Consider the following 11,367-nt stretch of genomic DNA (forward strand, 5'->3'; position numbering starts at 1 on the left):
ATGGAAAAACAAGCAAGGGAGAGTGAAACAATGGGAAGTAGGGTATACATGGGCTTGTTCAGTCCCCTTTTCAGGCGAAGAACTGAGCCAATCCGGGTGCTATAGGTTGGTAATTCCCTTACCCGAAACCAGGCAATGGAGTGGACAACCATCTATAGAGAGAGAGAGAGAGAGAGGGCTTGGGTGCTTATTGAATTGTGAGGAACTTCGATCACTGGGATAGGTCTCTGTCACTAAGTTTTATGAGGTGCTTGAATAGGCAAAACCATGAGGAATGAAGAAGTGAGATGGCAGTCATCGGGAAAGGTTGCTTGGCAGTCGAGTCCTTTACTGCTTGTTTACTTTGGCAACTAGGGAGAATTGAAAAGTACTACTTGGAGCTTGAGAGCAATATGAACATCGGTTGTGCCCATGGATAACTTGTTAGGTGGTTATTTTCTTTCGCCCTGTGGACTACGGATATGAAAAAGAAACAAATCACAAGAAACACGGCATTTACTTAAGTTATTCAGTGGAATAGAGTCAAAAGCACAAGAAGCTGATTGTCAATTCTGATTTCTGAGGCCTTCGCAACAGCTTAGGATTCTCTTTTTATTTTTTATGTGCCATAGCTTTTATGAAGGAAATTGACTGAGAGGCTAAAACTCCTGGATGCTTCTTGAATGTTTGAGTAAAACCTTATTAATGAAAGATAAACTTCCGAGGTACCAATAGTAAGACATACTGGAATGAGCAACATGTAGTTTCTTAAATTAGTGGCTTTTTTGCTTTAGAGTTGTTAGAGCCGTATCAGTTTAAGTGTTAGTGGGATTTGCATCTGAATTACTGGATTAGTATGTATTAATAATCATTATTTGGAAGTTTGTGACCAGTGTATGATACAGGACCTGCAAGATCTTGATCATATAGCTATGAGACATGGATTCATTCAATTAGTAGCTGCATATTGATACTAAAATAGTTCTACTGCTGGCAACTTGATTCTGATTTCACCTTAAATTGCCTGTATGCACGTATGAGAGAAATTCTGACTCTTATTCGCTTATTTTTTTTCTCCTTTTCTTATATAAGGCAAAGCTTGCCTTGGATAGCCTTGAAGTCCCAGTTGGGTAAGAAACTGATTTCAGCAACCAAGTGCATTTCAGTGTTACTATATTTTATAAGTAAGACGATTAGTATTTTCAGTCTTAATTAGTAAATGATTTCACATTGTACTTTATTTGTATTATAATTTGATTGAACAGCTGTGTGATTGTTAAGGAAGGGTAACTTATTGCGACAGGAAGAAACAGGACTAATGCGACATGGAATGTATGTCTACCATTGCTTCTCCAACCCTTTCTATAATTTTTGGCCAACGGCACTTTGTTGTTGTTCTGAATTGACACCCTCACATTATCCACTCATTATTGTTGATCTTTTTTGTGTTTCTGACTTAAATATTTCTTTAATATATGATAAAATAGTATATCAGAACAAATCTGTTAAAAAGTGCAATTTTCTGTGCATTATTAGGCTGTAAATGGTCTTGTTCCCATTATTCTTTCATAAAATATGACTAAAGCTAACAAACATACAATGCTTCACGTTTCTCGTTTGCCATTGTGCTCTGTCTGAATTTTCGACCGAGAACAGTCAAAGAAAAAGCTTTAATGAGGAGAGAGAGAGACAATAGAGGAATGATATTTATTTATTTTTTGGATAGAAATAAAGCTGTAGCAAGCTGCTGAACCAGAATGTTGAGTGCTCATAGATTGTGCTCTATTGCATGCTTGAATATGTTAATGAGTACTTGATTGCCTAAACAGATTATAATTTTATAGATTATTCTGGATACGTATTTATTGCTTTAAATCACATGACAGCGAGTTGTTATGATGGCTTCACCTCTCTTGATTAAAATGGTGTAGTGAGAGATGCAAAATTCTAAAGTTTTGGGAAGCGATTTAAGAGACTTTGCAAATTCTCAAGTATAGGGAGGATAACTGCAATTTCACATAAAATTTAAAGAATGTAACGCTTGGGTACTAGAAATTAGATCGAATACCTAATAGTGAGGAGCAAAGAGAGTTGTCCATGCTTCACGCATAAGGTCCTCTCGTAGACTCTCAGGGTTGTGGGTATTTGAAGAAAGATATGAAATTTCCGGGTAAGGTGTATTGATGATTCTGTCTTAAAGACAGTGATTCTTCTAATAGGATTCATGATCTAATGCTGTTGGCTTTGACGAAAGTCCTGTTCCTAGGATCCAATCTATGCACTCTAATCTCCCTCACTTAGTCTGCCAAGCAAAGGATGAACACGATCAAGCCTTAAAAATATAGTCAACATGGAGCAGATATGGGGTGATTTTAAGAGGAAATAGATTTGGACTCAAATGTTAATCAAGAGTAAAAAATAAACAAACGTGAAGGAGAAAATATTTTTCCTGAAATGCATTTCGTAAATTTATGTTGAAGCTACACTAAGAGCAACTTTCTCTCTGATAAAGCTCCTAAGTTTGATATGCTTTCTTTACTTTTCTCCTTGCTCATTCCTAGGCAACAAGACATGCGGAAATGGAAGCTCTTGATGTTCTCTTTTAACAGTGGCAGAGGACTGGATTTTCGTTGGCAGAAGTTGCAGAGAAGTTTTCAGCATGCTCTCTTTATGTGACATGTGAACTATGCATAATGTGTGCAGCAGCATTATCGATCATTGGTACATCTGTTGATCATACCGAAATAGAACTAAACTTTCATAAAATTTGATTATTCATAAATGATTAGATGACTCTTAGCCATTTTTAGGTATAAAGGAAGTATATTATGGCTGTGCAAATGATAAATTTGGAGGCTGTGGCTCAATACTGTTGATGCATTCGAGTAGCTTCGAGGCATGTATTAGGTCAGTTTCTGAACTTGCTTTTGTTGCTGATTCCGTATCTCTTTAGCTCCCCTTTGTGACATATGACAATTGACAACTAAAGCTTACTGGAGGTTTATGTATTCTTATGTTGATTACTGATGGGTGTGGTTTCGTTGTAATTCTGTTTGTTGTTGCACTTTGAATATTGCTACATATAACCATGAAAATAAATGGAGGTCTATGGAACTAATTTTTCACTGCAGCGAGATTCTTTGATGTCTTTAATGTTATCAAGTTTAAAACGAAAAATATAGCATCTTCAAAGAAATATGATTTAACTATGATGAAATAATGGTTTTTGGTATGCCATGGGCAGTGTACCCGTTAAAGAAATCTCTTTTCTTGTTTATTAGTTTCAATTGTCTCTTCTTGCATGCATGAGGGCATGTGCTTGCTAAATTGTGGTGTATGGCATGGGTTTCCCATATGATTTTTCATCTGTCTGATGCTGCCATGATCTAACATTTCATGTTTCCTAAGCTTGTCCAGAACTCATCAATTTTTACTCAGACTTTGTTGACTTAAAAGTTAGAACGTAGTGAAATAGGATCTGTCTCGTTGTGATTTGAGCAGTACAGACAATGTCTTTTTGTTGAATTATTAGTTTTGAAAGAAGAAGCTCAAGTTCCGGCCTGGAGAGGGGGGGTGTGTGTGAAAGCCATGAAGACTGTGACTTTTAGAGCTAGAAAATGATACTTATGCTGCTCTTAATAATCTGATTATAAGTCAAAAGTATTGTGGGATACATGAACTGGCTTATTTCATGGTTCATATGCAATGTTTTGAAGATGTAGCTGATTGAAACCCATCCTTGCCAGTATTAGTATACAAGTCATCCGCAAATCTTCTCTCAATCAGATCACTGGTGCCAATAACTCTCTGAGAGAACGTGCCCAGCGTGTTGTTTGTTCTCCAAGGACATTAGGTTTAAGCCATAGCTACCCCAAACACACCTCTTTTAAATCTGATGCAAGAAGTATGCCAAGTTGTAGAGCCTAGTTACTGTCAAATAAATTAAATGGTACACTCCAGACATAATTTGCTTGCCTGAGAACCTGTTTCTTGGAGTACAAACATTTCTTAAAATTGATATTCTTAGGACCTAAATGTAAACTTCCTAAGTTAAGCATATTCCTTTATTGGCGAACTTGTTTTTTTTGCTTTGATGGCACCTTCTTTTGCAAAGTGCTTTGTGAATTAGTCTACTAAATTATCTCTTGCATGATATTTGGACATGTTTTGCAAATGGAATCTGTTTTGGGTTTCAAGCTGATGAGCCAGGTGAAAATGCAGAATCATCAGAAATATTGGGTGGCTTCCACAGAAATTTCATCTTTGTTTCCCCTTTCAAGTGTCTGCGTGATTTTGAATGTTTCCAAGTTTTTTCTTGTTTCTCTTGCAGTAATGGAAATTTTGGATCAAACGCACCCTAAGTATAGTTGATTCAGTGGAGCGGTATGCGTGTAGAATTTGCTCAGTAACAAAGATTAGAGTTTCAGATGCCCAGTCTTTTCTTTTGACCAATTTTCAGATACCCTGTTTATCAAATGTAGATTTCCTCTAGACTGGATATTCTTAGCCAGATTGCCATTTGAGAAATGGGACGACATGTCCTTGGTTAGGGAAAAGGACAAAGTGCAGTATCTTTATAGCTAATCCGTTGGTTAGACTTGTTGAGAGAAGTATCTTCTTGATCCTTATTGTGAATTACTAAACATATATGGTTCTTGGTGGAACAATTCTCCAATTTTAGCTCTTCAGTTGCATATATTTCTAGAGACTGATTAGACCATAACTTTTTCATGCTTTTGAGATAATTAGTACGCTTTGACAACTCATTACATACAGAAAAGATGGCCTTGAAATAATTTGTCTACGCAATTATAAAATGAATTTGGTTTCCTTGTCTGTTTTATAGAACCCTGTAATTTGAATATCATTTCTCTTCACCATTTTCCCCTCCTTTTCCATTCATTTGCCGTTTAGACATTGTGTGGTCTATGATCTGTTTAAGGTATTATAGATAAATACTGAATGCTAATATTTGGATTTCAGCTCCAAAGCATCACAGGTCGGGGGTTACTCAGGCTTCTCGTTAGATGTGCATGCGTTGGTTCTTCCCGTTGAATCTTCTCATGGCTTTGCACAACTAGGTAAGACCTTTGGATTATGATTCTCGCTTCTCTGAACATCATGGACATCATGTATGGTGTTATGATGCAACTCTTCTGCATATTGAATTATTGGCAGTTACTTGTGCATAGAACCAGTGGGCTGCAGGGTTTGACTTTAGAATTTGCTCAGTAACAAAGATTAGAGTTTCAGATGCCCAGTCTTTTCTTTTGGCCAATTTTCAGGTGCCCTGTTTATCAAATGTAGATTTCCTCTAGACTGGATATTCTTAGCCAGATTGCCATTTGAGAAATGGGACGACATGTCAAGGAAAAAGACAAAGTGTAGTATCTTTATAGCTAATCCGTTGGTTAGACTCGTTGAGAGAAGTATCTTCTTGATCCTTATTGTGAATTACTAAACATATATGGTTCTTGGTCGGACAATTCTCCAATTTTACTTCTTCAGTTGCATATATTTCAAGAGACTGATTAGACCATAACTTTTTCATGCTTTTGAGATAATTAGTACGCTTTGACAGCTCATTACATACAGAAAAGATGGCCTTGAAATAATTTGTCTACGCAACTATAAAATGAATTTGGTTTCCTTCTCTGTTTTATAGAACCCTGTAACTTGAATATCATTTCTCTTCACCATTTTCCCCTCCTTTTCCATTCATTTGCTGTTTAGACATTGTGTGGTCTATGATTTGTTTACGGTATTATAGATAAATACTGAATGCTAATATTTGGATTTCAGCTCCAAAGCATCACAGGTCAGGGGTTACTCAGGCTTCTCGTTAGATGTGAATGCATTGGTTCTTCCTGTTGAATCCTCTCATGGCTTTGCACAACTAGGTAAGACCTTTGGATTATGATTCTCGCTTCTCTGAACATCGTGGACATCATGTATGGTGTTATGATGCAACTCTTCTGCATATTGAATGATTGGCAGTTACTTGTGCATAGAACAAGTGGGCTGCAGGGTGTGACCTTCTATAGTATAGCCTGTTAAAAGGGAATGGCACGGATTAGGTCACTGTGGCAATGCTTCTTGCAGTGGCAGTAGGATATGATGCTCATGCTAAGATTGAGTATACCTATAGCTATAGATTTCCTTGTATGATAGTAGTCAATCACAGCAAGGACACTATAAAGGTCTTCAAGATGAAGTTAGACAACATCCTTGCTCTTTTGGTTTATTCTGATTATATTGTTCATTGTTCTTATTCCTATTGGTTAATCTCTTCATTTGACTATAACCTAAGTCAAACTTGCAGTTCAAGGTAGTTCCCATTCTTGAGGTGAACTCATCGCAAAATTACTTTTGAACTATAGTTTTCTGACTCTTTGTATTCTACATGTAAAGTGCAAATCTGGATGTGACATCATTGGTGCTGATTCCAGCATAATAAAAATTTTCTCCCGTTTGTGTGTGATGTTAGAAACAGTTAATTATTGTCTTAAGATCTTACAAAATTTAATAATCGCAGTGAATGAAAACGGCCCTTTAAGTATAGAGATCAGCGTGAATATTATTGATGATGATTCGCATTCTTTTTCATGTTAAGAGGATGTAGTTGGTCATATAGCATCCCAAAAATGTCTTCAAAATTCAGTGCAATCTGACTAACAATGCGTGTGCCATTTACTGCTTTTCCAATCACAGAATTTCATCAAGGGACCGTGAAAGGAAGCGCGATGCTTGTCCAGATCAGTTTTGCCCGGATGTTCATGTGTTTACAGAGGGTCGCGGTTGTGATTGGAAGTCCTTATCATGCTTTAAATTGATTATCATATTGTTAAGATAAGTTACGGCATAAACTGTGTAGGCATCACTTTTCTTATGCTAATTTTTTTCATTAACGTATTTTGTAATCTAGCTTTTTTTTTTACGAGTTTTTTGAACTTTGAGTTATTCTAGGTGTGCTATTGATGTATCTGAGCTCCAGAGTTCCGGACCATATCATGTGTCATCCCTAATGATGATAAAGAGGTCAATGATTTGCATGTGTTTCGTGTAGATATCCTGGCAAAGAATTGCAATGATTGGATTCAAGGTTCCTGGTTATACTAATCATAAATACTCGAAATTTTAATATTGATGAGTCAATTGATGTCTTGATCGTTGTTGACTTTGCCTAGCATATTATTGTGGAGGAAGTCTCAGTGATTTTATCGGGCACGTGGCGACCATGATTGGTTGAGATAGTCACGTGGTCGCTCCAAATGTACATGAAAATCTCAATGTTTTGCTCGGTCAAGGGTTGGCGATTGCTTCTTCCCTAGGTGTGCTTTCATTATTGTTCAATCTTGAAGTGACCTCTTTTCTTCCGGTGATAAAATGTCAAAATTTGAGGTTTAGTAATTATTATGTTATTATCATGTCTAGTAAAACATAGAAAATGCCAAACCATTTGCCCGAAAGACCATAGTCTAAAATGAACCGGAAGCTGGTGATTTTGAACCATAATCCGTTAGAACTTTTTTATAAATGTGGGGGTTCTTTTCTACATTGAATATCAGTTCTACTCTATTAATTTCGTGTTGTGATATGATGGTCTTGGGAATTGCAATCTAGAAGTTTCAGAAATTTTTGGAATAAATTACCTTGTGACCGAGTAGACAAGCTTCAAATTGAATGTTGACTTCTGTTCATATGTCCAAATTGGCTTCATTTTCGTATTATCCACGGCAATGTCTGTCACGCCCCGCACCCTACGAGCGCGCGGTCATCCCTCGATGGCCGATCATTGAACGCGACGTCCCAGGAAGCGTCGCCAACCCAAACGAAACACCCAACAATAAAAGCAAGCGGAAGCGAAACTAATTAACCCAGACAATAAACAATGACAAAGGGATAGTACGAAACAATAATTGCATACCATCATAAAGTAGTCACTATACAAAATGATAACTCGGACTACCAAATTAGAACCACAGTTTTCAAAAGGGGGCGGTGGATAACAAACTTATCTCCTCTACAAAAGGTACTCAAAAGACAGGATAAATGATCTATTCTTCAATCCCTGTGGTGCTCTGGCGGCGTCTCCGAATCGATTACGGTCGCGGATCTGAAATGGTTATATAATAACCGTGAGAACGAGTCTCAATAAGCAACCCCTAAACCCCACGTAGGCCAATGCGTACCTGCACAAGTCGACATGCAATCTACCCCATAACATATAAAATTCGCATCATTGTACTTACCTCGCCATCAAGTCCATGCCAACTCTACACGTTAGTCGTCACGTGATAAGGCAATAATAGTAATTAAATAACACATCACGAATCGCTCAAACACCAACCACGCTTTCACTCAATCACTCCAACTAATTCAACCAGTCAATTCAATCACACTCAATTCGCATGCGTGGCCGAGCAACTTTCTCACGACCTCCCGGGTCCGTTCACATGGCCGCGTCAACACGCCTCCGAGCCAGCCCTCGGATCAAGCGGGCTCGGTCCCGCGTAACCACGCCTCAGGACATTTCTCTCGACCCGCGTAACCACGCCTCGGGTCATTACTTGTCTTTCTAGCCACACCGCGTAACCACGCCTCGGGTTGGCGAGCCACCGAGATCAAGCCGGGCTCGGTCCGCGTAACCACGCCTCGGGACATTTCTCTCGACCCGCGTAACCACGCCTCAGGTCATTACTTGCCTTTCTAGCCACACCCGCGTAACCACGCCTCGGGTTGGCGGCCCCTCGGATCAAGCCGGGCTCGGTCCGCGTAACCACGCCTCAGGACATTTCTCTCATGCACATGCACCACCACACAATCTGTCATCTAACACGTCGTACATTTCACAATCAAATTACCAAGCTCACACCAATGTCAATCTGACACACTTAATTCACACTCCCCACATCGGTCCACCGATCCGACATTCATGTCGCACATTCAAATAATCCAATTCACCCACAGCGCCACGACAATTCGGTCGGGCATATTTATCTCGATCAATCACTAAATCGGCCGCACAATTATCGCCACAATAATTCACCAATTAAGCACAATCAGTCTAATTAGCCCACGTCTAATTAAATTCCTAAGCCGGTACTAAATTTCACCCTAAACAAGTCTAAAAATACCCAAAGTACTAGGTAAGGTTTAGGAAGTCACTTACCTAAGTTTGGCCAGGGAAAAGTCGGCTCGGGCCCAAAATGGCCCGGGTGAGCGATCTCGGCCCAGGCGCGGGTATGGGCCCAACGGCGCGGTGGCCGGCCAATGCGGGCACAATGGCCGATCGGCGTGCACAGTGCGGCGCGATGGCCGTGCGGCGTGCCAAGGGGCGCACGGGCGAACGGACGGGCGCCCGCGCCTAGTCGGACGGGCGACGCGCACAGTCGGACGGAGGCACGGCGCCAGGGCGAGCTCGGCCACGGCGCTCGGCCATGGGCACGGCCCTCGGCCACGGGCACGGCCCTCGGCCACGGGCACAAGGCTCGGTCACGGGCTTGGCCACGGGCGCGCACGGGCACGGGCGCGGGAACGGGCACGGCGACGGGCGCGCGGCTTGGTCGCGTGGGCGACAGGCCGGCTACGGCAAGAATTTGTTGGTCGGGGTGAGTAGGCTGGCCGGGGGCGGCGACCGGCGGCGACGACGGCGACGCGGCGGCAACTAGCTGAACAGGGGAGAAAGAGAGTGAGCCCGGGGGGGGGGGGGGGGGTGAGGGTGAGGGAGAGAGGGATCGGGGCGAGGGGAGAGATGGCGGACCCGGCGGTGAGCGGCCAGGCGAGCCGCGATGGAGGAGCCGGCGGCGAGCGAAGCAACGACGGACGGTGGGCGACGTGGCGGCGACTCGCAGCTAGCGGCGGTGGACGGCACGGGACGGTCGAGCTCGAGATCGGCGAGCGCCAGTGTGCACGAACAAACGAGCGGCGAAGGCGACGGGCCGAGCTCCGCGGCGGCGAGCTAGACAACAGCAGAGCGGAGCAAGGCGGCCATTGGCGGCAGCGGCCGAGATACAGGCAGTGGACGGCAAGCCGAGCCGCGCGCTTGGGAAGGAAGGGAGGCGGCGGCGGGCGGGCTATCGGGCACACTGGCGGCGAGAGGAAGACAGGCGGCGCTCAGCTGATCAGGCCGGCTCGGGCGGCGGTCGGGCGGGCGAGCGGAGAGCGGGGCGAAGCAGAACCGACGCCGGCGAAGAACAAGGAAAAGAAAGAAGAAGAAAGGAGAAGAAGGAAGAGAGAAGGGAGGGAGAGAGAAGAAGTGTGTCAGGGGGGGGGTTGGTCTGCATGGGGGAAGACGTGCGCGCAGAGGAGGAAAGAGAGAGGGAAAGAAGGAGAGAGAGAGAGAACAGACGTGATGATGGAGGGGGGTGAACGTGCGCGGAGGGACGTGCTTCAGCGCGGCAGAGGGAAGAGGGAGAGAGAGAAAGAGAGAGAGAGAGAGAGACGTGCCCAGGAGGGGACGTTGCACGGGGGTGGGTGGCGCGGCGCAGAGGAGAAAGGAGAGAGAGAGAAAGAAAAAGCTAATATTTATCCTCGAGCGCGAACCAACGGACACGGTTCAAACTAAATATTATTCTAAGCTGTCGCGATTCAAACCCGGAAAAGATCTAACTGTCCCGAAAAATCCCAAACAATAATATAAGACAACGGGCCAAAATAAAATAACTCGAAACACACTACGAGGGAGGTCTACCAGTCCAAATTCGCACCCGGTCCAAAATTTCACTTTTACACTATTCCTGGCAATCTCGAGGCTGGCCACCATAATATCGACACTATCCAATTAAATTCTTCCCGAAACTCCCGAAAATCGACTGCCAAGTTTGGGGTCTAAATAACGGCCAAATTCGATCGAGTGCGATTCTAGCGAAATCTCTAATTTTAAAAATAATAAAAACCCAGGAGTGATCAGTTCCGGACGAGATTTTATTATAAGCGCACTGACGAATTATACGTTTTATAAATCCCAAAAATGGGCCAAAATTCGGAATGTCACAACTCTTCCCCCCTTACAAAAATTTCGTCCTCGAAATTTACAAACCAACCCAGCTATTCAAACAAATGGGGGTATTGGTGTCGCATCAACTCTTCGCTTTCCCACGTAGCACCTTCAGTTCCATGGTGCTCCCAAATCACCTTGACCATCGGAATTTTCTTGTTCCGCAGCACTCTTTCTATTCTGTCCTTGATCCGAACTGGCTTTTCCACATACGACACTCTGTCGTCCATGTCTATCTCTTCGTAGTTCAGCACGTGGGTCGGGTCCGGTTCATACTTTCTTAACATTGACACGTGGAATACGTTGTGCACTTGAGACAAATTTGGTGGTTGCGCGAGATGGTAAGCCAAGGTACCAATTCTCTCTAAGATCTCAAATGGGCCCACGTA

The 11,367-nt window shown here is 42.6% G+C and overlaps 1 pseudogene; it reads left to right on the forward strand.

The window, feature by feature from the left end:
* The first annotated feature begins 267 nt into the window (after positions 1-267).
* Positions 268-7,143, forward strand: LOC115663087 (tRNA-specific adenosine deaminase TAD2-like; annotated as a pseudogene).
* Positions 7,144-11,367: the final 4,224 nt, after the last annotated feature.

Source organism: Syzygium oleosum, unplaced genomic scaffold, assembly GCF_021117445.2.
Source record: "Syzygium oleosum isolate NSW1041296 unplaced genomic scaffold, Sole_v2.1 Sole_v2.24, whole genome shotgun sequence".
Taxonomy (NCBI): domain Eukaryota; kingdom Viridiplantae; phylum Streptophyta; class Magnoliopsida; order Myrtales; family Myrtaceae; genus Syzygium; species Syzygium oleosum.